The sequence below is a fragment of the Eleutherodactylus coqui genome, chromosome 4, assembly GCF_035609145.1.
Source record: "Eleutherodactylus coqui strain aEleCoq1 chromosome 4, aEleCoq1.hap1, whole genome shotgun sequence".
Lineage (NCBI taxonomy): Eukaryota > Metazoa > Chordata > Amphibia > Anura > Eleutherodactylidae > Eleutherodactylus > Eleutherodactylus coqui.
The window spans coordinates 284,678,301-284,705,263 of record NC_089840.1 but is presented as its reverse complement, the minus strand read 5'-3'; the positions used below and the strand labels follow the sequence as shown (position 1 = coordinate 284,705,263).

The 26,963-nt window shown below is 47.9% G+C and overlaps 1 pseudogene; it reads right to left on the bottom strand.

Annotated features, from left to right (window-relative positions):
- The window catches only part of LOC136626738 (zinc finger protein 850-like), a 105,479-nt pseudogene that overhangs the window by 49,378 nt on the left and 29,138 nt on the right, over nt 1-26,963 (bottom strand).

Genomic DNA, 26,963 nt, shown 5'->3' with positions numbered 1-26,963 from the left:
AGCATAATACGAGCCATTAAGATGCGGATTTGGCCAGTGCGGATTTACTGGGTAATAGCTGCAGGCTACCATTGTGGAACACCCGCAGTAATCACACTTCATGTGAAGGCGGCCAAAGGACTGAATCTGCAGTAAATCCTCGGCCATAGATGTGAACATAGACTGACAGAGATAAGAATGATGGAACGTGACATCATCCCCAGAATCTCTCACCTCTCCTGTAAGCTGGAAGAGTATCTCTAGGGTGAGGGTGAATATACTCTCCGCCATCTTGTCCCGGTTCCTGTCCATCCTTGTCGGGTCAATCAGGATAATTATCTGATATAGAAGATATCAGCCGAGTATCTTGAATGGGAAGAAGACGAGACAATGTAAAATCGAAGGGTCGAGATGGAATACACCCAAGTTTTCTAAAGGAATTAAGAGACATGATAGCTAGACAGCCATTTCTTATATTGACACTATTGAGACCGGGGTCATAGCACTGGATTGATGCATTGCCCATGTGGTTCCAATATGCAAAAAGGGGTCTGAAAGAGAGACTAGTAACTACAGACTGGTAAGTCTCGCTTCAATAATTGGAAAAATATTTGAGGGATTTCTGAGAGACGCCATCCTAGATTACCTCAAGGAAAACAACACCATAACCGCTCATCAGCATGGGGGAGGGGGGGGGGGGGTCGATCATGTCAGACCAATTTGATTAGCTTCTACAATGAAATACGTTCTAGGCTGGACCTGGAGAGTCTATTGATCTTGTATATCCATATTTCTCTAAAGCATTTGATACCGTGCCGAATAATAGGCTGATATATAAAATGAGGCAGCTCAGTCTGGGCAAAACCGTGTGCATCTGGGTAAGGAACTGGCTCAGAGATAGAAAGCAGAGGGTGGTAATAAATGGTTCATACTCTGATTGGGCGACAGGGTGTCACAGGGTTCAGTATTAGGCCCCATTCTGTTCAATATATTTATCAATGACCTGATAGAGGCACTGCACAGAAAAATATCAGTATTTGCAGATGATACAAAATTATATACGAAAATTAATACAACTGGAGACGATCTATGGCTACAAAATAACCTAGATAAGCTGGGGGCTTGGGTAGAAAAATGGAAAATGAAGTTCAATGTTGATAAATGTAAGGTTATGCACATGGGTAGGAGAAACGGATGTCACCAATATACACTAAATGGGGTACTGCTAGGGAAAAGTGATATAGAAAAGGACCTGGGGGTACTAGTGGGCTGTAGATTTAACTGGAGAAATCAATGCCAGTCAGCTGCTGCAAAAGCTAACAAAGTCTTGGGGTGCATTAAAAGAGGTATAGGGGCGAGGGACGAGAACATTATCCTCCCACTATATAAGGCACTTGTCAGGCCCCACATGGAATACTGTGTACAGTTCCGGACACCGGTGCTCAGGAAAGATGTTGCAGTGCTTGAAGGGGATGAAAGAAGGGCAACTAAACTAATAAACGGACCGAAAGGACTGGAATACCCAGAGAGGCATCAAAATTTGGATTATTCACCCTGAAAAAAATACGGTTAAGGGGCGATCAAATAACTATGTATAAATACATTACGGACAATACAAGGATCTCTCCCATGATCTGGTTATACTCAGGACTGCGATGGTTACAATACGGCATCCTCTATTTCTAGAGAAAAGCAGGTTTCATCACCAACTGAAAAGGGGGTTCTTTACTGTAAGAGTGGTGAGACTGTGGAACTCTCTGCCTGAGGATGTGGTGATGGTAAAATCCAGAGGAGTTTAAGATGGGACTAGATGCCTTTTTAGAGCGCTATGCTATTACAGGATATAGACATTAGCTGACCAACGGTGTTGTTGATCTCAAATGTTGATCCAGGGATTACTCTGCCTGCCATCATGGAGTCAGGAAGGAATTTTTTTCCTTCAAATGAGCTTGGCTTGTTGGGCTTCTTCTTGCCGTCCAAGGGGGAGGGGAGGTTTGATGCAGGAAGAATTAGATGAATATGGTTTTCATTAAGCCTAACATACTATGTGACGTACAAAATCCCCTATAATAATACAATTACCGGACATTCACCCCTCTTCCCTTACGCAACACTGCTGACCCCGAACACAACCCCCTCCACACCCCACTGCTCGGCCCCCACTGCTGGCCCGCAGTTCATTAGCACCATTATTAACCATCTTCTGTCTTCCTGACTATCAGGACTGCCGCCCAGCGGTAATGTTCCCAGCATTACCCGACTTGTCCCACGAACTCCAGACACACTGGGCGCAAGGCTGGAGAGGGGGCGGAGTCAGGTGATGCTGGGAACAGAGCGGCACTGGGTGATACATAGGGGGCACTATAACTAAGTGGGCCAACAAAGGCAGCCTTATAGTATAGTGGAGTCACAAAAGGACACCTGAATTATAGGGAAAGAGACATTACTGATTTGTCAGGTCACAGAAGATGCATTAGTACTACAGGGGAGTTACTGAGAGGTTAATTGGAGTAGCGTCAGGATGGACAGCGTGTGCAGAGACTAGTCATAGCTGGAAGAAGCCTTTATGGCGGTCTGGGCCCAGAGCAAGATGATAAATGTATGACCCCAAATCAGAGGGCACATCACCTGTGATCACTGAAGGTAACTTCACTGTATTCACTAATACTGGAGGTAACTGCACTGTATTCACTAATACTGGAAGTAACTGCACTGCAATCATTATCTCTGCCGCTGTGTTTGAGAGCTGTACTATCACTCTGAAGGGGTCAGTAAGCTTCCAACACTCAAGGTTATATGGAATACAAGAACTTAATGTGCGCAAGGATTTTTGATACATTTCTGTAAAATTAAAACCTGCTGATTACACTGGTTACACTGAATAATAGCCGCACGTCTCATTTTGAAGTTATTTAACTCCTTAGTGACCAAGCATTTTCTTCGTAACTCCTTTATTTATCCATCGATGTCACTGTATGAGGGCTTGTTTTTTGCAGGACGAGTTGTATTTTTCAATGGTACTATTAAATGTGCTGTATAATGTACTGAAAAACATTTAAAAAGTGAAGTAAAATGAAACAAACACATGAAATTCCGCTATCTTCCAGTGCGCCTTGTTTCTGCGGCCCATAAACTGCGACAAAACTGACAGAAGTTTGTTCTGTAGTTCAGTATAATTACTACGATACCAAACTTATGTAGTTTACTTTTTGCTGTACTACTTTTATTTTTTTTCAAAATCATTTAATTTAAAAAAAAATTATTTTCTGCTGCCATTTTCTGCGATCAAACATTTTTTTTTCCCATCCACATAGTTATGCATGGGCTCATTTCTTGCGGGACGTCCTGTAGTTTACGTTATTACCATATTGGAATACATATGAATTTATGCTCATTTTTAAATTACATTTTTTCTTGGAGACAGAATGACCAATAAGCACATTTTTGGGTTTTTAATTGTTTTTTTGGATGATGTTCAACATACGGGGTAAATAATGCATTACTTTGATAGATCGGACCTTTATGGATGCAGCAATACTTAACATGTATTTTTGTTGTATGATTTTGATTCTTTAATTGAGTCTAACCAATGACCTGTAAAAACACAGTTCATTAATTACAACTTACTGGTGGATGATCTGCAGTCTTTACGCCACGTGGAAACATACCCTATATGTTACACAAACCTACCGTTATAGTGTTCAGTCAGCACGCGGTGTGTACCCTATATGTTACATTAACCTACCCTTATAGTGTTCAGTCAGCACGCGGTGTGTACCCTATATGTTACACAAACCTACCCTTATAGTGTTCAGTCAGCACGCGGTGTGTACTCTATATGTTACATAAACCTAACCTTATAGTGTTCAGTCAGCATGCGGTGTGTACCCTATATGTTACATAAACCTACCCTTATAGTGTTCAGTCAGCACGCGGTACGTACCCTATATGTTACACAAACCTACCCTTATAGTGTTCAGTCAGCACGCGGTGTGTACCCTATATGTTACACAAACCTACCCTTATAGTGTTCAGTCAGCAAGCGGTGTGTACCCTATATGTTACATTAACCTACCCTTATAGTGTTCAGCCAGCACGCGGTGCGTACCCTATATGTTACACAAACCTACCCTTATAGTGTTTGGTCAGCATGCGGTGTGTAACAGTGATTGTGAAATAGTTGTGCAATCACTTTTGTTATTCTTTTAATTAAGCAAGGTTAATCGAGTCGACTGGATTAATTGTAAAGGCAAATTTCCAAAAAATACAATACAATGGCAATTAGATTACATTATTCCCATTGAAAAACATGGCAGAAAAAAACAGATATCATATTTGAATTTAGCGCAAGTAACTACAAGCCGCTTATCTGTTACAAAAATTGTGTTCCACAGTGTAATCTTCATTAATCAATCCAACTGCAGTGAGGCTATATTCAAACGTGGAGCTTTAGGCCTGTTCACACGGGTGATGCGATATTGTGGCGGGAAAAATCGCAGCGATATCACATCGGTGGTGTAAGCAATATCGCAATTTTGTGGTGCCATAAAGTCACACGTGGTGCAACAAAGTTGCGCGACTTTGTAGTACTACGTGCGAGGATTTTTGGGGGTGTGACTTGAAATATAACCCCTACTTCGAAAATCCCGCAATTTTGGAGCCTGGAATAGCTAAAACACCTGGCCGATGTCCTCCTGTGCTACTGAGGATTGAATAGAGTCCCCTCTAGGGCGGATCCGTGACCACAGGCACATACGGGACCCACGGCCTAGCGAGGCCTGCACATTCCCGGCCTTGATTACTGAAACTATCCAGGCATTCACTGCAAACGAGTAGACAGTAACAGCCTCACCTGCTAGCTGAGGAGCTCGCCGCGGACCCAACCTTTCTCTGGGGAGCGGTGGTGAGGAGGAAAGTCACTACGGTGCTGTGCAGCTGCTTGGTTCAGCAGGAGAGAAGGAGAGGAGAGGCATTGAGCCTGCTCCGCTGTGGAGAGGGGGAGTCTGCCGGCTCTGAGCCCATGATGACTGCAGCAGCTCATCAATCAGGGGGACCCTGGTTCTCACACCAGAGCATCAGGATAATGCTCTCCAAGTAATAGCCTATCTCGCTCATCAACCTCAGGAGACACTACAAGCTGCCACGGTGGCACAAGATGTATCCCAATTTCTTATGCCGATGTTTGACAAACGCGCCCTCTCACTTATAACCACAAATGCCCAGAAGATTACAGAACTAGAAAATAAAGTGGGTTCTCAGGAGATCTCAGTCTCCAACAATCAATTACCATATGTTGAGAAATGGAGCAGAAACTGAAGGAGAAGCTTGAGGATTCGGAGAATCAAGACTGCAGAAACAACTTGCGCTTCATAGGTATCCCAGGGAACATCATGGGTTGTGAATTGCTTACTCTCCTGACGGAGCAGCTCCCTAAAGCTCTACCTCCAGACATACCCATTGATAACACCTGTATAGAAAGAGTCCATAGAATTGGACCCCACAGACCTCCAGATGCAGGAAACCAACGTCCCAGATGAGTAAAAGCGAGATATCTAAACTGGACAGTTAAGGAGAGGATCCTGAGAGATTACTGCGGTCAATCAACTTTACAGATCAGAGATTTCAAAGTGCTGATTTTCCAGGACTTTTGGCGCTTGTCTCCCAGAAACACAGGACCTTCTCCCCAATTTGTCGCTATCTTCACAAGAAAAATATACAGCTCCAACTCCTGCTCCCGGCCAGGCTTAAAACGCAACATAATGTTCAATACCTGATATACGATGACCCAAGGTCAGCAGGTCGATATTTCAACCTCAACAAAGATGGTCACCTGCAATAAAACAGGCTTTGGGAAACACTGACGTTCTCCAGTAGGCAAGAGGCTTAGAGCCGGAGATCACATTGACCCTTCAGGGCAGCAGTACCTTTTCTTTCTCTTATTTCATTTTTTTTGTATTCATTTTGATCTGGTAACTATACAACTAAGAATGTTAATGGTTAATTTTGATGGTTGTACTGTTCTGACGCCAAGATGTTTTTCCTCTCCGCTGCCTCCCAGGTTGAGCTGGCTGGCGCGTGGGTTCCTGACCTGCATCTATCTGATCCTACGTTGCTCGCTGGGATGATGGGGAACAAGGTAATAAATATTAACTTGACACACACTAATCCACTCTTGTCACTATGACAAACACCAGGTATACATCACAACAAGAATACATGAGCTCCATCGACATTAAAGGGGTTGTCCCGCGCCGAAACAGGTTTTTTTTTTTTTCAACCCCCCCCCCCCCAGTTCGCCGCGAGACAACCCCGATGCAGGGGTTAAAAAAGAACACCGGAGAGCGCTTACCTGAATCCCCGCGCTCCGGTGACTTCTTACTTACCTGATGAAGATGGCCGCGGAGATCTCACTCGGTGGACCGCAGGGCTTCTGTGCGGTCCATTGCCGATTCCAGCCTCCTGATTGGCTGGAATCGGCACGTGACGGGGCGGAGCTACACGGAGCCGGCATCCAACACGAGCAGCCCCATTGAAAAAAGAAGACCGGGACTGCACAAGCGCGGCTAATTTGGCCATTAGACGGCGAAAATTAGTCGGCTCCATGGAAACGAGGACGCTAGCAACGGAGCAGGTAAGTAAAAAACTTTTTATAACTTCTGTATGGCTCATAATTAATGCACAATGTACATTACAAAGTGCATTAATATGGCCATACAGAAGTGTGTAGACCCACTTGCTGCCGCGGGACAACCCCTTTAAATTGGTTTCGTGGAATGTGACGGGCCTCAACACACCGATCAAGCATAAGAAGGTCCTCACTCACTTGAGGCGCCTTGGACCGGATGTGGTCTTTTTACAGTAAATGCATTGGCAGTCTGCATCAGGAGCCTCCTTGAGGGCCTAGACTCCTGCTATACATCCCAGACTCGTGGCGTGGCCATTCTCTTTCGAAGGGGCTTGTCATCCCCCATAGTAGAGGAGCTAATTGATGAAGAGGGTAGACATCTGCTATAAACAGTAAATATATACAATAAACAATATGCTTTCCTCAATATATATACCCCAAATCATCCAAACAGTAATTTTTTATCCAAAATTACCTCTTTTCTACTTCATAGACAGGACACACACTTAGTTGTAGGGGGAACTTTAACACCACTATTTGCCTAACCCTACACAAATACTCACTAAATGTGTCCCACATGCAACCCTCTAAAGATCTGGCCTATCTCATGGAACTGGGAATGCTTTGTGACCTCTGGTGCATGACCAGTACCACTTCCAGAGAATATACAGTTTATTCCTTGGCCCACCAGAGCTTCTCCAGGATAGATTTCTTTCTTATTGCACTCTCCCTATTTGAAAGGCTCTCCGCCATAGAAATACTACCCATAGCGATCACGGACAACGCCCCGATTAGTATGACCCTCATCGGTAGAAACTTAGCAGTAAGGATTAGAACCTGGCCTTTTCCATTACATCTATACAATTCAGAAGATTTTCACAAATACTTAAAAACACATTGGGCTAACTATTTGAACAACGATATTGAACACTTAAATAACACCCCTCTGCTTTGGGTGATGCCCAAACCAGTGATGAGAGGCCATGTGATAAGCTTCGTCTCATTTAAGCGGAAACAGATCAGGTCTCAATTCAGTAAACTCCAACATTCCCTGCTGACTGCACAGCGGCAGCTCGCCGCTCCCCTTCCCAACAAGACAAACTAAACAAACTTTAGAAGCTTTCGTGCAATGGCAGGCAGTTTGGCTCACTAAACTGGAACAGAATAAATTTTACCGCCAAGCCAATAAACCTGGCAGATTGCTGGCAAGTATAGCAAACTCACAACAAAAACACAAACCAATCACATATATCACAGACCCACGCACAGGGGTGAGATACTCCGAACAAACAGACATAGAGGGGACCATATGCGACTACTTTGAAGACATCTATAGGGCAACCCCCACTGACATGAAGAAGATAGACTCCTGGCAACAGTCTCTTGTATTACCCAAACTCACACCGGACCAGGTAGCCTTCCTGGAATCACTGTTCTCGGAACAGAAGATACGGGAGGTAATCATGGCTGCACCAAATAATAATACCCCAGGCCCCCAATGTAGTGAGTATTACAAGATCCTGCTGACAGAGATGGCTCTTACAGCAACCAAACTATTATATATATTCCTAAAATACACAGGTTGACTTGATTCTAGACTCCAGGACCAAACTCCTTCTTAAACCCAATAAAGATCCCTACTAGTCCAGTCCTATTGCCAATTTCCCTACTAAATAGTGATTATAAATTCCTGACAAAGGCTCTAGCCAGCCGCCTCCAAAGCCTACTCTCCACTCTCATACATCCCTCCCAATGAGGATTCACAATATGCAGACACTTCCAACAAAAATATATGAACGGCCATCGCTGCAACGATAGACGCTGGTAAACCGCACGCCCCTCAGATGTTACAACTTGCCCTAGATGCAGAAAAGGCGTTTGACAAAGTGCCTTGTCCTTTTTTAAATTCTACCCTACAACATGGGAAATTTGGAGCAAATTTTTACAATTTCATACAATATATCCAATCAGAAATAAACCCCACTTTCATGGTAAACGGTCATATAACCCAACCTATAGATATCGTTAGGGGAACTAGACAGGGTTGCCCCCTCTCGCCCCTACTATTTAATTTTTCACTGGACCCCCTACTTTATCATTTTCAGCCAGTGCCATTAGTACAGACAATCCAAGCGAGCCACCCTGATATTTCGGTAGCAGCGTTCGGGGAGGACATACTTCTAATCATTAACCCGTCTAAGTCTCTCTCACTGATCCTGCGGGACCTTCGGGAACTGGGCTCTCCGTTGGGATATTTTCTTAGCCTGGAGAAATTGGAGGCTCTATTGCTGAACGGCCCATCGCGACCGAGCTGGACTCATAGACACTCATATTTACATTTGACAATTGCTTTCACTGCCGGGAGGCGGGGGTGGGTCTCCGCCATTGCTTGTGGGACTGCACGGTACTTCACAACTTTCGGATCACAGGACACAGATTCACTACAACACATCTACCGTCGGCCTGTCTGTTTAACCCGACATGGGCAATTTTTTTCCTTTTCAATAATTTTTATTGGTTTTATAATAAACAAACAAAAATAAGAGAAATTTTACATATTTGTTGCGTTAGAATTAGAGATGAGCGAACGTACTCGTCTGAGCTTGATGCTCGGGCGAATATTAGGGTGTTCGGGATGCTCGTTACTCTTAACGAGCACCACGCGATGTTCCGGTTACTTTCAGTTTCCTCTCTGAGACGTTAGCGCGCTTTTCTGGCCAATTGAAAGACAGGGAAGGCATTACAACTTCCCCCTGTGACGTTCAAGCCCTATACCACCCCCCTGCTGTGAGTGGCTGGGGAGATCAGATGTCACCCGAGTATAAAAGTCGGCCCCTCCCGCGGCTCGCCTCAGATGCCTTGTGAGTTAGCTGAGGGAAAGTCCAGTTGTGTTGGAGTTGCTGTAGGGAGAGTGTTTGTAGTGAGTGTAGGCTTCAAGAACCCCAACGGTCCTTCTTAGGGCCACATCTACCTGTGTGCAGGCTGCTGTTAGCTGTGTTGCATTTTTTTTTTTTTCTCAAAATCGGCTGTGCAGAGCATTGCACCCTGCATTAGGGACAGAAGTGGTGGTTAGGCAGGGAGAGTGCTAGGAGTGAGTGTAGGCTTCAAGTACCCCAACGGTCCTTTCTAGGGCCACATTTAACCGTGTGGAGTACTGTGCAGGCTGCTGTTAGCTGTGTTGCATTTTTTTTTTTTCTCAAAATCGGCTGTGCAGAGCATTGCACCCTCCATTGATACTACAGGGACAGAATTGTGTAGGCAGGGCCACAACACAGTTATTATTCATTGAATAGACGCAGTGGGCCTTTCCTTTTAAAAAAAGGGAAAAAAGTATATTTGGCCTGACTCTGACACTCCTCAGGGCTCTGGGTACGTGTGTGCTGCGTGGAGAACGTAAAAAAATCAGACGTAGCCAGCTACGTTTTACAGCAGGCTTGCGCCACTTTCTTTCCTGCCTGTGAAATTCCTTGCTCTGCTCTAGTTAATAACTCTGCAACACTAAAGTTCTGTGACACATTAGCAGGGGCACAACACAGTTATTATTCATTGAATAGACGCAGTGGGCCTTTCCTTTTAAAAAAAAGGGAAAAAATTATACTTGGCCTGCCTCTGTCAGTCCTAAGGGCTCTGGGTACGTGTGTGCTGCGTGGAGAACGTAAAAATAATCAGACGCAGCCAGCTACGGTTTACTGCAGGCTTGCGCCAATTTCTTTCCTGCCTGGGAAATACCTGCTCTGCCAAAGTTAATAACTCTGCAACACTGCAGTTCTGTGACACATTTGCAGGGGCACAACACAGTTATTAAACTTATTATTCATTGAATAGACGCAGTGGGCCTTTTCTTTTAAAAAAAAGGGAAAAAAGTATATTTGGCCTGCCTCTGACACTCCTCAGGGCTCTGGGTACGTGTGTGCTGCGTGGAGAACGTAAAAAAATCAGACGCAGCCAGCTACGTTTTACAGCAGGCTTGCGCCACTTTCTTTCCTGCCTGTGAAATTCCTTGCTCTGCTCTAGTTAATAACTCTGCAACACTAAAGTTCTGTGACACATTTGCAGGGGCACAACACAGTTATTAAACTTATTATTCATTGAATAGTTGCAGTGGGCCTTTCCTTTTAAAAAAAAGGGAAAAAAGTATATTTGGCCTGCAGGCTTGCGCCTATTTATTTCCTGCCTGGGAAATCAAATCACTGGTAATACAGCATGCTGAGGGGTAGGGGTAGGCCTAGAGGACGTGGACGCGGCCGAGGACGCGGAGGCCCAAGTCAGGGTGTGGGCACAGGACGAGCTCCTGATCCAGGTGTATCGCAGCCGACTGCTGCGCGATTAGGAGAGAGGCACGTTTCTGGCGTACCGACATTCATCGCACAATTCATGGGTCCACGCGGGAGACCTTTATTAGAAAATGAGCAGTGTGAGCAGGTCCTGTCGTGGATGGCAGAAAGTGCTTCGAGCAACCTATCGTCCACCCACAGTTCTGCGCCGTCCACTGCTGCAAATCCGAATCCTCTGGCTGCTGCTCCTCCTTCCTCCCAGCCTCCTCACTCCACTACAATGACACATGCTCAGGAGGGGGAAGACTCCCAGGAACTGTTCTCGGGCCCCTGCTCAGATTGGGCAGCAGTGGTTCCTCTCCCACCAGAGGAGTTTATCGTCACTGATGCCCAACCATTGCAAAGTTCCCGGGGTCCGGGGGATGAGGCTGGGGACTTCCGGCAACTGTCTCAAGACCTTTCAGTGGGTGAGGAGGACGATGACGATGAGACACAGTTGTCTATCGGTGAGGTAGTAGTAAGGGCAGTAAGTCCGAGGGAGGAGCGCACAGAGGATTCTGAGGAAGAGCAGCAGGACGATGAGGTGACTGACCCCACCTGGTTTGCAACGCCTACTCAGGACAGGTCTTCAGAGGGGGAGGCAAGGGCAGCAGCAGGGCAGGTTGCAAGAGGCAGTGCGGTGGCCAGGGGTAGAGGCAGGGCCAGACCGAATAATCCACCAACTGTTTCCCAAAGCGCACCCTCACGCCATGCCACCCTGCAGAGGCCGAGGTGCTCTAAGGTCTGGCAGTATTTCACCGAGACGCCTGACGACCGACGAACAGTGGTGTGCAACCTTTGTCGCGCCAAGATCAGCCGGGGAGCCACCACTAACAGCCTCACCACCACCAGCATGCGCAGACATATGATGGCCAAGCACCCCACAAGGTGGGACGAAGGCCATTCACCGCCTCCGGTTTGCACCGCTGCCTCTCCCCCTGTGCCCCAACCTGCCACTGAGATCCACCCCCCCTCTCAGGACACAGGCACTACCATCTCCTGGCCTGCACCCACACCCTCACCTCCGCTGTCCTTGGCCCCATCCACCAATGTCTGTCAGCGCACCGTCCAGCCGTCGCTAGCGCAACTGTTGGAGCGCAAGTACGCCGCCACTCACCCGCACGCTCAAGCGTTAACCGTCCACATAGCCAAATTTATCTGCCTTGAGATGCTGCCGTATAGGGTTGTGGAAACGGAGTCCTTCAAAAGTATGATGGCGGCGGCGGCCCCGCGCTACTCAGTTCCCAGTCGGCACTACTTTTCCCGATGTGCCGTCCCAGCCCTGCACGACCACGTCTCCCGCAACATTGTACGCGCCCTCACCAACGCGGTTACTGCCAAGGTCCACTTAACAACGGACACGTGGACAAGCACAGGCGGGCAGGGCCACTACATCTCCCTGACGGCACATTGGGTGAATTTAGTGGAGGCTGGGACAGAGTCAGAGCCTGGGACCGCTCACGTCCTACCCACCCCCAGAATTGCGGGCCCCAGCTCGGTGGTGGTATCTGCGGCGGTGTATGCTTCCTCCACTAAAGCACCCTCCTCCTCCTCCGCAACCTCTGTCTCGCAATCAAGATGTGTCAGCAGCAGCACGTCGCCAGCAGTCGGTGTCGCGCGGCGTGGCAGCACAGCGGTGGGCAAGCGTCAGCAGGCCATGCTGAAACTACTCAGCTTAGGAGATAAGAGGCACACGGCCCACGAACTGCTGCAGGGTCTGACAGAGCAGACCGACCGCTGGCTTGCGCCGCTGAGCCTCCAACCGGGCATGGTCGTGTGTGACAACGGCCGTAACCTGGTGGCGGCTCTGCAGCTCGGCAGCCTCACGCACGTGCCATGCCTGGCCCACGTCTTTAATTTGGTGGTTCAGCGCTTTCTGAAAAGCTACCCACGCTTGTCAGACCTGCTCGTAAAGGTGCGCACATTTCCGCAAGTCCCACACGGACGCTGCCACCCTGCGCACCCTGCAACATCGCTTTAATCTGCCAGTGCACCGACTGCTGTGCGACGTGCCCACACGGTGGAACTCTACGCTCCACATGTTGGCCAGGCTCTATGAGCAGCGTAGAGCTATACTGGAATATCAACTCCAACATGGGCGGCGTAGTGGGAGTCAGCCTCCTCAATTATTTTCAGAAGAGTGGGGCTGGTTGGCAGACATCTGCCAGGTCCTTGGAAACTTTGAGCAGTCTACCCAGGTGGTGAGCGGCGATGCTGCAATCATTAGCGTCACCATTCCTCTGCTATGCATCTTGAAAAGTTCCCTGCAAAGCATAAAGGCAGATGCTTTGCGCTCGGAAACGGAGGCGGGGGAAGACAGTATGTCGCTGGATAGTCAGAGCACCCTCCTGTCTATATCTCAGCGCGTTCAGGAGGAGGAGGAGGAGCATGAGGAGGATGAGGAGGAGGGGAAAGAGACAGCTTGGCCCACTGCTGACGGTACCCATGCTGCTTGCCTGTCATCCTTTCAGCGTGTATGGCCTGAGGAGGAGGAGGAGGATCCTGAAAGTGATCTTCCTAGTGAAGACAGCCATGTGTTGCGTACAGGTACCCTGGCACACATGGCTGACTTCATGTTAAGATGCCTTTCTCGTGACCCTCGCGTTACACGCATTCTGGCCACTACGGATTACTGGGTGTACAAATTGATCGACCCACGGTATAAGGAGAACCTTCACACTCTCATTCCCGAAGAGGAAAGGGGTTCGAGAGTGCTGCTATACCACAGGACCCTTGCGGACAAGCTGATGGTAAAATTCCCATCCGACAGCGCTCGTGGCAGAAGGCGCAGTTCCGAGGGCCAGGTAGCAGGGGAGGTGCGGAGATCGAGCAGCATGTACAGCACAGACAGTGCAACAGTCTTTAAGGGCCTGGACAGCTTTATGGCTCCCCACCAAGACTGTGTCACCGCTCCCCAGTCAAGGCTGAGTCGGCGGGAGCACTGTAAAAGGATGGTGAGGGAGTACGTAGCCGATCGCACGACCGTCCTCCGTGACGCCTCTGCCACCTACAACTACTGGGTGTCGAAGCTGGACACGTGGCCTGAACTAGCGCTGTATGCCCTGGAGGTGCTTGCTTGTCCTGCGGCTAGCGTCTTGTCGGAGAGGGTGTTTAGTGCGGCTGGGGGAATCATCACAGATAAGCGTACCCGCCTGTCAACCGACAGTGCCGACAGGCTAACACTCATCAAGATGAACAAAGCCTGGATTTCCCCAGACTTCTCTTCTCCACCAGCGGACAGCAGCGATACCTAAGCAATACGTAGGCTGCACCCGCGGATGGAAGCATCGTTCTCTCTCACCATCCAAAACGGGGACATTTCTGCTTCATCAATCTGTGTATAATATTCCTCCTCCTCCTCCTGCTCCTCCTCCTGAAACCTCACGTAATCACGCAGAACGGGCAATTTTTCTTAGGGCCACAAGGCTCACTCATCTAATTTTTCTAAACAATTTTTATACGTTTCAATGCTCTTAAAAGCGTTGAAACTTTAACTTGAACCAATTTTTCGTTAAACTGGGCTGCCTCCAGGCCTAGTTACCACTTAAGCCACATTAACCAAAGCGATTAATGGGTTTCACCTGCCATCTTGGTTGGGCATGGCCAATTTTTTCTGAGGTACATTACTACTGTTGGTACACCAATTTTTTGGGGCCCTCACCTACAGTGTAATCATAGTATTTTCTATGTTCTTCGCCTGCACTCATGGTACAGAAAGGTGTGTGGGGTTGGCCTACACTTTAGCTACATAAATGTAACTGGGGCCTTGTCTATACTGCAGCTACTGAAATGTGAAAGAGACTGTTATCTCCCTAAACTGCTGCAATGGGAATGTTACTGTGGCCTGCCTTGACTGCTACTATTACTGAAATGGAACTAAGACTGCGCTCCCACTATACTGCTGCTTCGGAATTGTTCCTGGGGCCTGTGTAGGCTGCTACTATTACTGAAATGGAACTAAGATTGCGCTCCCACTATACTGCTGCTTCGGAATTGTTACTGGGGCCTGTGTAGGCTGCTACTATTACTGAAATGGAACTAAGACTGTGCTCCCCCTATAATGCTGCTAGTGATATGTTAGTGGGGCCTGTCGCTAATGCTACGGCTGAAATGTTACTAATTATGGGCTTTGCCTATACCGCTGCTAATGGTATGTCTCTGGGGTGTGGAAACAGAGGCTTCCCAAAGACATGATGGCGGCGAGGCCATTTCCCACCAACGCTGTTACTGTTAAGGTGCATATAACCATGGACACGTGGAGAGGACACATAGTGCCTCAAAAACATCCCCCTCCTCCTCCAACAATGAAAACATTCTTGGCAAATGCCTTTGCATTGGTTCGTCTGGTGGCAGTCCAGGAATTTCACCTTTACCGACACAACAAGAGAGCCCCCCCACCATCCCCCCGCCACGGCCCACTTAATCCTGGCCACATTCCGAAAACCAACAAAATAAAACCGCGCTACTAGGTCCGCAGTCACCACCACATTACCACTAACGCGGTTACTGTTAAGGTACATATTACCAGTCTGACTGGGGCATGCAGTGTGGGCCGAAGCCCACCTGCATTTAGCACGACATTACTACCTCAGCTGTGTTGGGCAATGCAATGGGATATATTTATGTACCGCCGGTGGCTTCCTGGCACCCACCCATGCTGTGGGTCCACAGGGAGTTTAACCTACATGTGTCCACTTGTAAAGAACCCCAGTCTGACTGGGGCATGCAGTGTGGGCCGAAGCCAACCTGCATTAAGCACGACATTACTACCTCAGCTGTGTTGGGCAATGCAATGGGATATTTTTATGTACCGCCGGTGGGTTCCAGGGAGCCACCCATGCTGTCGGTCGACAGGGACTTCACAATAGGGAGTTGTACCTGCCTGTGTCTATGAATTAAAAAGCCCGGTCTGACTGGGGCATGCAGACACCTTGACAGAATGAATAGTGTGTGGCACATAGGTTCCCCATTGCTATGCCCACATTTGCAGCTCCTGATGGCGGTGGCACAGGATTCTATTTCTCATTGCTTCTGTACAGCATTGTGTGCTTTTAAAGAGGGTTGCTGCCTAGCCGTGCCAACCCTCTGCAGTGTGTGCCTGCGGTTCCTCCTCATGGCAGACGCACTTATAAATAGACATGAGGGTGGTGTGGCATGAGTGTAGCTGAAGGCTGCGCAGAGACACTTTGGTGTGCGGGGGGGGAGGGGGGGGGGGTTGGGCAGCATGTAAGCCAGGAGAAGTGGCAGCCAAGTGTCATGCAGGCAGTGATTGTGCTTTGTTGGAGGTAGTGTGGTGCTTAGCTAAGGTATGCATTGCTAATGAGGGCTTTTCAGAAGTAAAAATTGTTGGGAGGGGGTGGGCCACTCTTGCCGGTATTGTGGCTTAATAGTGGGACCTGTGAACTTGAGATGCAGCCCAACATGTAGCCCCTCGCCTGCCCTATCCGTTTCTGTGTCGTTCCCATCACTTTCTTGAATTGCCCAGATTTTCACACATGGAAACCTTAGCGAGCATCGGCGAAATACAAAAATGCTCGGGTCGCCCATTGACTTCAATGGGGTTCGTTATTCGAAACGAACCCTCGAGTATCGCGAAAAGTTCGTCCCGAGTAACGAGCACCCGAGCATTTTGGTGCTCGCTCATCTCTAGTTAGTATACAATTACCATGACAGATATTTTAAACATGCAGTGCGTTGCTGAATAGCAGTACGAAATATAAAAAGTAGTTGCCAGGTTGATGTAGTTCATCATCTGAGGACTAGATATCAACTATAAACCAGAAACCTTTGTGTATCACTTGAAGGCTTTTACTTTATGGTAAAAGGGTCTATTAGCGAAATAAGAGGGGGGGGGGGGGGGGGTTAAGGCATGGAGATATAGGAAGGGGGTATGTGGAGTGATTTGTATGCTAGTTAGTTGAGGGATGATTTGTCAGCCACAGGTCCCATTTCGGACTGCCAGCATTGTTTCATAGGTGCAGTTTGAACACATTAACCAGGATGAAATCAGATGTACATCAGGCAGTCGAAACCTATTACACATGGTGGCCATGGCCGGGGTTAAAGCAGTCCTGCAGACTGTGACGGCTCTTTATGGGAAAACTATCTTTCCTCATGCGTGTGGATTAGGCGGAGGCAACAATAGCAAAAGAAGCACAGGTTCAAAGTTTCTTTGAAATGTGGGAGAGCTTCATTGAGATTTTGCCTCGACGGGTAAAAGGATCTATTAAGGAGTCCCTTAAACTAACTTGCTGGTACTTGGAGTAATGGTGGGAGACCCGCCAATAAACACCACATAGAAGTGTTCTATGATGGGGGGCGAGAGACCTGGGCACCACGGCGTGGAAATGGGTCCTGTGACCTCCCTATACCGAAACGGAGATAATAGCAAGAGGGGGATAAAAAAGAAATGACACTCAAAATACATCTCAGAATCGTTTTGGCTCAATGGTTATTGTTGGCCTGGTTGAAAGCCTCTGCTGTTACCCCCCCCCCCCCCCCCCTTCCCCTGTGTTCCACCCCACCCCCCCAATAAGGAAAGAAACATCTCTTTTCCCTTCTTCCCAATATCCCCCTGATGAATCATACGAGGAGAAGTTTGGAATGTCCGTATCTAAGCTGGATTAGATGAGTTATATGAAGAATTCTCAGGAAAAAGTATTTTTTATTGAACATTCATATATGACCAGTTTACCTTTTGTAATGTGGAAAAGAGTTTAATACCGTGTTTCCCTGAAAATAGGACAGTGTCTTATATTAATTTTTGTTCAAAAAGGTTTAACTTTTTTACATGTATAGCTGCCTGGACACTATTTAAATTGACTTTTTTAATTAACTATTAGTAGGACTTAATTTTGGAGTAGGGCTTATATTTCAAGCATCCTCAAAAAGCCTGAAAAATCATTTAGCATCCTCAAAAATTCAGGAAAATCATGCTATGTCTTATTTTCAGGGAAACAGGGTAGAAACATTTAAATATAAAACAAACATCAACTAAGAAGTGCTGTCAGCTCCGCCACGTCTTCTACCCGGTCCCTGGCAGTTGTCATTTTTTTCTGGTCAGGGATTGGAAAATCCCCGCCTCCGCTTGATGAACCAATCATAGACATTCATTCATTTATTGAATGGCCGTGATTGGTTCATTGAGCGCTGGCTCTGATTGGCTGAGTGCTGCGACGCTCAGCCAATCAGAGGCAGCACTTTCTGGAGGTGGGGATTTTATAATCCCCGACCAGAAGAAATGCCGGAAGACAACAGCCGGGCAGAAGACGCGGCGGAGCGGACAGCACGTCTTAGGTGATCTATGTGTTTTGGGTTTTTCCTGCAGCTAGGGCTTAGTTTAGGGCTTTGACATTAGGATTTCCTCCTGTAAAAGTTGCATCACACATAGACCGCGCTTTCATGTGATGCAACAGAGAGGAAGATCCATAGGGGAACATGAGCTACAAAACATCACCGGTCACGGGCATATTGTGAACCCAGCATGCTACACAACATTGCAAATGTGAAGGAACCAATAAGAAAGCTTGGGCTTCACATACATGCGACTTGTCGGATTAGTCGGGGCTTGAGTCAATCACAAAAATAATCCCAAGGACACGACTTGTAAGAAGCTGTTCAGTCCACGGTGCTCCAACCGCAGCAATTGGTAGGAAAATCGAGAGCCGGCCCCCTGGTTGTCCGCGGCGTTATCTCCTCCAACATCAACACTGATGGCACAATGCTCCCGGTCATTCTAGATCGGCGCTACAGACCCTCGTCATCCAAGCGGGATAACTAACTAACTTGTCCCCCTGCTTCCACCCTGCTTATCGCATACGACCTCCACCCCCCCTGCACCCTCTTACCGCCCCCTGCTTCCACCCTGCTTATCGCATACGACCTCCACCCCCCCTGCACCCTCTTACCGCCCCCTGCTTCCTAATAATTGATCTGCACATGTAACTCCCAGCCTCCATAAATCTGCCCCCCAGTGCTGGTGCCCCCACATACCTCCACCTGCAGCCGGACAGGAGCCCTGGGGTTGTTCTGTGCTTACAGGACCTGTGATGATGTCACCGTCATGTGATCAGTGTGTGGGAGGAGACAAGGGGTCACATGACCAGGTCTCTCCGCTCAGTGGATGCGGGACTCTGCTGTGTGAGGATGTATTCAGAGAGTGGATGGAGCAGAGCCGAGTGTGTGCGAGACGGAGGAGGAGAGCCGAGCGTGTGCGAGACGGAGGAGCGGAGCCGAGTGTGTGTGAGAAGGAGGAGCGGAGCCGAGCGTGTGCGAGACGGAGGAGCGGAGCCGAGCGTGTGTGAGAAGGAGGAGCGGAGCCGAGCGTGTGCGAGACGGAGGAGCGGAGCCGAGCGTGTGCGAGACGGAGGAGCGGAGCCGAGTGTGTGCGAGACGGAGGAGGAGAGCCGAGCGTGTGCGAGACGGAGGAGCGGAGCCGAGCGTGTGTGAGAAGGAGGAGCGGAGCCGAGCGTGTGCGAGACGGAGGAGCGGAGCCGAGCGTGTGCGAGACGGAGGAGCGGAGCCGAGCGTGTGCGAGACGGAGGAGCGGAGCCGAGCGGGTGTGAGACGGAGGAGCCGAGCATGTGCGAGACAGAAGAGCCAAGTCAAGTGCGTGTGCGTGACGCGGGAGCGGAGCGCGTGTATGAGACGGAGGAGCAGAACCGAGTGCGTGTGTGAGACGGAGGAGCAGAACCGAGTGCGTGTGTGAGACGGAGGAGCAGAGCTGAGTGCGTGTGTGAGACGGAGGAGCAGAGCTGAGTGCGTGTGTGAGACGCGGGAGCGGAGCCAAGCTTGCGCGAGACGGAGGAGCCCAGGGACATTACTGCAGTACTTCATAAGTTGGCATTATTGCCACATCAGGAGACAACGGGGCATTATTACTATATAGGGGAGCATTCATGGGGACAGTATTACTATATATGGACTTTCAAGTGACCAATATAGCGTGGAGGTCAGGTGGGCACTGTTATTTTGTAAGGGGGCGCTCACAGGCAGAACTATTACTTAAACAAACCACAAAGGGGGAATTATTAATGTCTATGGGGAACAAGAGGGCACTATTGGGAGGATGGATAGAGGGGACAATATTACTTACAAGGGAGCACTACTGTGGCTATTATTACTGTGTGTGGGCACAAAAGCGGCATTATTATCATGGAGGGTCTGGCTAACTGCCATCAAGGAAGCTTGGGTCAAAGAGGTGATCTCTACCGCGTACAAGAGAGATATTTCCGCTACCCTCTTTAAATGTGTGCTCTGGAACTGCCAGTCAGCATGTAATAAACTCCCCACCATCCATGACTTTTTCACAGCTAAATCCCTAATCTGCTAGCTCTAACAGAAACGTTGATACAGCAGTCTGACACGGCCTGCCCTGCTGCACTGTCCTATAACGGCCTGAAGTTCTCACATACCTCAAGACCGGAAAACAGGTGTGGAGGAGGAGTAGGTGCTCTTCTAACCCCAAAATGCACCTACCAGGTCACCCCCCTCGTACCCTCACTACCCATCATTTGAGGTACATATGCTATGACTTTTCTGCCCACTTTCCATACGAGTTGCAGTTATATACCACCCCCCAGGTGCTCCTCGCCTGTTTCTGGACCACTTTGCTGCCTGGCTGCCCCACTTCCTCTCCTGCAAAATTCCAACCTTCATTTTGGGTGACTTTAATATCCCCATAAATGATCCCATCTCCCCATCTGCCTCTTAGTTTCTATCGCTCACCTCTTCCCTTGGTCTCTCACAGCTCACAGCCTCTCCCACTCACAAGGATGGCAATGCTCTCGATCTGGTCTTCCTCCATCTCTGCTGTGATTCCCACTTCACTGACTCCCCTCTTCTGCTCTCGAACCAAAACCTTCTCTCTTTCTCTATCAAGCTCTCTAACATCTCTTTAGACCCACCGACCTACCATACTTACAGGAACCTTCAGGCCATTCACACCCAGGACTTTGCCAAATCCCTACAGTCCTCTCTGTCCCCTATCTCACTCCTCCCCTGCCCCAACCTGGCTGCCACAAACTACAGCACCACTCTCAAATGTGCCCTGGATGAAGCTCCACCCCCCCACCCCCCCTGTGACGCAAGCCAATTCATGCTCAGAACCTACAAACTCGCCCTCCACCATGCCAAACAAGTCTATTTCACCTCTCTCGTCTCCTCAGTTTTTCACAACCCTAATCGACTCTTTGATGCTTTTCACTCCCTTCTCATCCCCAAAAACTGCAGCCCATAGTGAATAATTTCAGTGCTGAAGAGCTGGCTGCTTACTTTAAAAAGAAAATTGATGACATCCCTCAAGAAACAGCCTCCCATTCCCAGATAAGCCTTGACGCTAGTTTCATCAATAGTGCATCTAGTACTACTCACTGCCTGTACTCCCACCAACGACAGAGGAAGAAATCTCCAATTTTTTTTCCTCTGCTCGCCCCACCACCTGCACTCGCGATCCTCTCCCCTCACACCTCCTCCAGTCCCTCTCCCCAGTGGTTATTTCCCATCTCACCACTATATTTAACCTCTCTCTGACCTCTGGCATCTTTCTCTCTGCTTTCAAACATGCGATAATATCCCCCCTGCTAAAGAAACCGACTATTGACTCGACTGATACTGCCAACTACTGACCCATCTCAAATCTCCCCTTAATCTCCAAACTATTGAACGCCTGGTTTACTCTTGCCTTTTAAGCTATCAGAAAAGTCTCTTCTCAACACCCTACAGTCCAGCTTCCAACCCCTACAATCGACAAAAGCAAGTCTCAGTCACACCCATTCATGAATTCATGAATGGGTGTGACTGAGATCAGCCTCTGATTGGCTCAGGCTGAGCCAATCAGGGGCAAGCCTGAGTCACACCCCCTTCACACCCACTGCAGGACGGCCGCGGGGATCACAGGCTGCCGGGAGCAGGTGAGTACATCCTTTTTTTTTTTTTTTTCACTTTTCAGGATGCATTGCAGGAAAGGGGTTATATATTTAACCCCTTCCCGACAATTAACCCCGCGCACGCCGGCAGCCCATTGCTTTCAATGGAGCGGCTGTATTGCCGCTCCATTGAATTCAATGGGCAAACATCGTTCTTCTCTGCCACAGCTGTTCCAGCTGTGACAGAGAAGAATGATTTGTCTTCTATATGTTCTCATTGGGGTCGGCGCTGCTGCCGCCGGCCCCATTGAGCGCATATAGAGAAGAGAACAGGAATCGCAGATCGCAGATAGGTGCGATCTGCGATTTCTGTTCTCTAATTTATCGGACGAGCGCATAAAAAGCGCTCATGTGTCCGATACCATTGCAAAGCAATGGTTTTAAAAAATCGCCGGACGCATGCGCATGCGCAAATCGCGGCAATAAACGCCCGTGTGACTGAGCCCTCAGGCTGTAAAGAATTTCTTTAGTAGCGAGGTTACCCATGTTATAGGAATAAATAATATTCCAACAGATTTCACTGATCTGCTCCAGATTGGTTATAATGAGAAGCTTCAGGCATGAGAATATATGTATTTGAACTGACGGATGTTATTGGTCAGCCCCAATACTCTTATGATTTATTCAAAGGAAGTACAATACAAATATAATTGACCATGATGCACCAATTACATACATGCCAAAAAAATCACAGGGGCAGAGGGAACTACTGTGACTAGGAATTACATGCATGCCCCACCCAACATCATAACAACTCCTGATTGTCCAAGTATGTAATGACGCTAATGATTAACATATGTTTTTGCCCCAGGTATATGTCACTATGTGAACACATAATTCCTATATACCCAAGGAGCATAGACTTTATTAATACTCCAATCTTAACTGAAAGAATGCAGTCAGTGATGTGAAAAAATAAATAATATAAAACAAGAAAATAATAAATACATATAAATTACAACAGAAAAAAACAACACAGGCTGTCCCCAACCAATTTCACCATGTCAGAGATGGTGAATTGGGAAATGACTCAATTTACTGATATGATTGTATTACCCTCATGTCACTAATGCATGAATAGCAGTAGCAGTTGAATTGCCCCCATTTCCCATAAGTAAAAAAAAACGGATGCCGGCCAAAAATGTTATGTCTCTGAGAGTGATAAAAGTATCTTTGTCCTGAATATTCATGTGCTAGATCTGGCGGGTCAGCCAGTTGGTGGTATAGTGGTTAGGATTCAGAACACTCACCACCGTGGCCCGAGTAGATAAGCTAAGAGACAAGAATATGTCCGGATACTGGGTTCTGTTTTGAGTGCCTCTAGGCGGGACCCCCCGAGAAGGATATAACAGACAGATGGAGTGAGCCCTTATAATAAAACCAGGAGTACTACAAATAAGACCTGTGTCATCACCTGTCTTGAGTTCTTTGAGGTGGTATCAGCCCCAAAGAGTGCAAGACAGATGGAGGTAGACTTTGAACTTCGCTTAGTGACCCGTCGTGATGGCCTTGGGGTGGTATCAGCCACGAAGGCTGGAGACAAAGGCGGGGAGGTTCTGCCTATGTGATGACATTTGTAGGAGACACCTGACAATTAGTAATAACCAGGTGGATCATGGGAGGCTCACTGAGAAATGAGGGGGGAGGGTAAGGATGTGTTCAAGTGCCCACTAGGCAGATAGTCCAAGAAATAGAAAGCTCTCCTGTAAGATGCACTGACTACAATAGACTGACTTATAAATATCTTGATAGCTTAGACATGAAAGACAGAGAAGGAACAGATGACAAAACATTTTTGCATACACAAAGAATTGTGGACTGGAGAAGTGTAGAGAGATGCCTTCTGGGAACGAGATTGTGGTGAAGTGTATTCAGGAATTGAATGGAGAACCTAGGGCTGATACTGTAGGGTCAGCGGGTGCAGCCATGGATGGGTGCCAGAGTCAGTGGCAGAGGGAAAAAGAGATTATAAGAATTAAAATTGAAAATCTTCAGAAGCAACTTCACGCTAAAACAATAGATGTCCAGGAAAAGAGAAGGATTATAACACACCTGAAAGGATTGGGCGAAGATATAGGATGCCGTATGAACAGCTTAAGGTCCAGCATAATAAGTTAATATCTGAACCTTTAGTTGCTCAAGGGGGAATGAGCTCTCCTTGTTATAATTATACCCCGACACAATTAGTGGGTAGACATTGCAAAATGAGTAGATGCTGTAATGGTATGACTATGACGGACCTGACAGAGCAAAAATGTAAGACTATACAGACGTTTTATGCCAAAGGGCAGGTACACTGCTTTGATATAGTGAAATGTAACCATCGAGAGATGGCAAGAGCGGTGGGAAATATTTCAGAAGTAACATTTAAAGAATAATAGGAAGCATGGTAGAGGACGTGATGAAAAGAAGGGGGCATTCACTCATTAAGTTGTTACAATAGTGTAAGGGTGAGACATCTAAAGAAAAAGTGTAGAAGCCCTCCACGCTCCGCCTTCTAAAAGAGTTCTAATTCAGAATACAGTGTTATACCTGATCAACTATCTGAGCTGGTGACAGAATTTCCCTTCGGATTTATTAACTGCATATCAAACAATAAACTTGAAAGTCATGCGGCATCATCCTCAGAGCAGTCTCAGAATGCTGAGGTTACTGCCCAGCAGCCTATAGGCAATGAAGTACCTATGTCCCAGCTGCACGATATGACTCCTGTACAAGACTGGGATGATGATGGGTTTCAGGTAGATACAAGTATACATATTACATTACTGGACCCAGAGGAGATCCCTAAGGCTGGGTTCACACAGGGCGGATTCTCGACGGAAAACCGTGAGATTTCCGGCGGGAGAACCGCTGCTTCAAAACCCGCGGTGGTTTTGAAGAGGCCTGGCGGCTTGCTCTTCCGCTGTGGCAGGCGCTCCCATAGAGGAGAGTGCAACCGCAGCGGAAGAAAAAAAAAAAAAAGAAATCTCGTCCACATGGCTGGCTAAACCCCGGGATTAGCGGCCGCATGCGGATTTGCCGCAGCAGAATTCCGGACGGAATTTCCGCGGCAAATCCGCCCCGTGTGAACCCAGCCTAAGTATTTCCCAGACCCATAGTAGAAAGAGATATGCATCTTTAATAAATAAAGGTTCCTAATTAGAGATGAGCGAGTATACTCGCTAAGGGCAATTGCTCGATCGAGCATTGCCCTTAGCGAGTACCTGCCCGCTCAGGAGCAAAGATCAGCTGCCAGCGGCGGGCGGGGAGCTGCGGGGGAGAGCAGGGAGATCTCTCTCTCCCTCTCTTCCCCCCGCTCCCCCTGCTGACTGCCGCAAATCACCTGTCACCCGCGCCGGCAGCCGAACCTTTTCTCCCGAGCGGGGAGATACTCGCTAAGGACAATGCTCGATCATCTCTATTCCTAATATTTGTTTAGGATAAATTTGCAGTTAATAAGGGAGGGGTTGTCAGCTTTAGAGGATTATATGAGATATTATATTACTGCTGCGTCCCGTGTTAAATCATATGTAATTGTTGTATAGCATATAAAATATACAAATGTACTCCAGAAAGTGATACCTTTAAGCTATAGCATGTATGAGCCCAAGTAGCCAAGGATAAATTGAGATAATAGTGGTGAAGGTGGCTATTTGCAGCCTCTCTAAGCTATGCTTTTTAGGTAGGTTGTAGATTCCCTAGGATCTTGAAGCATCTGGGCATAGCGCCATTCTTGTCTGAGGCTTACATTTTATGATTCTGACTCTCACAACCAGTAAGTGACCACATGAAATACGAGCACTTGGTTTGAGTGTAAAGTAAGCTGGGGAGCCCCAATTGTGTTGGAAGCTCTGTATGACCAGACAGAATGATGCTTGTAATGGCCCTTGGTAAATAAGTACTTCACCTATGCTAGAAATTATTGTAAAAGTGTGTGCAAAGATAATTGCAATATACAAAAAAAAATTGTCGGTGCACGCCGCAGGGGAGAGGGCGGCTTTATGATTCCATGTGGCCGTGATGCGACTTCGCCCCACCCCTCTGGGCGGGGAGTTCTGCATATATACCTTGCTGGCCCAGACTCTGGTTACCAGTGTTTGGTTTTGATTTGTTTGCCTACACCTGCATTTATTGACCTGACTTCAGTGTGTTTGACTTCGGCTTTTCATTTGACTCTGCTTCTGTTTTTTCCTCCTGTACTCTGCACGTGTCTTCTGGTTTTGACCCAGCTTGTTTCTCGACTATTCTCTGTCTGCTTAGTTGTTGCTTCCAGTCAGCTACTCGGTGCTCACCTGCCGGTCTCCCTGTCCCATCTTCTTGGGGTTCCCTGTCACTAGTGCAGCACAGGGACCATTGACGAGTTGTCGCCCTGGGGCCTAGCCCAGGGGGGCAAGTAGGTAGGGACACGGGAGAGGGCTGGCGTAGAGATCCCCTGTCAATCTGCCCCTGCCAGTCCTAACAGAAACACTAGCCCATATTGATGCTGGGTATCCGGTTCGACCTTCCCGTTTGACCCCTGATATGGAGGCTATTGCTGCTCTTGTCAATCAAGTGCAAGTCTTGACAGGTATGGTGCAAGACCTGTCCACTCAGCTCCAGCAACAGGAGCAGACCGCTACCAGTACGTTGGTCACAACTCCTGCAGGTCGGGGGTCGAACCTAAGATCTCTCTACCTGATGTTTTCGATGGTGACCGTAGGACGTTTTTCTCTTTCTGGGAAGCGTGCAGGTTGTATTTCGAATTACGTCCCTACTCGTCGGGTTCTGAATACCAGAGGGTGGGCATTGTTATTTCATGGTTGAGGGGCGACCCTCAAAACTGGGAATTCTAGCTACCTCTTAACTCACTGGCCCACTAATCGGTAGATGCCTTTTTTTTACTGCCCTTGGGCAGATTTATGGTGAGCCAGATAGGGCAGGTTACGCCATGAGTAAGTTATTGAGTCTTCAGCAGGGAAGATGTCCAGCGGAAGAATTCAGTTCCCAGTTTCGTCAGTTTTCTCACTGAAGTAACAAAAGGTTTCAATAATGACTTGTGAAAGACCCTATGAACCCTCCATGTAGCTGGCAAATCAGGTTCATAAGCGAGCGGATTTACTACCCGTGTGATGATAAAGGGACCCATGTAAGGCGGTGCCA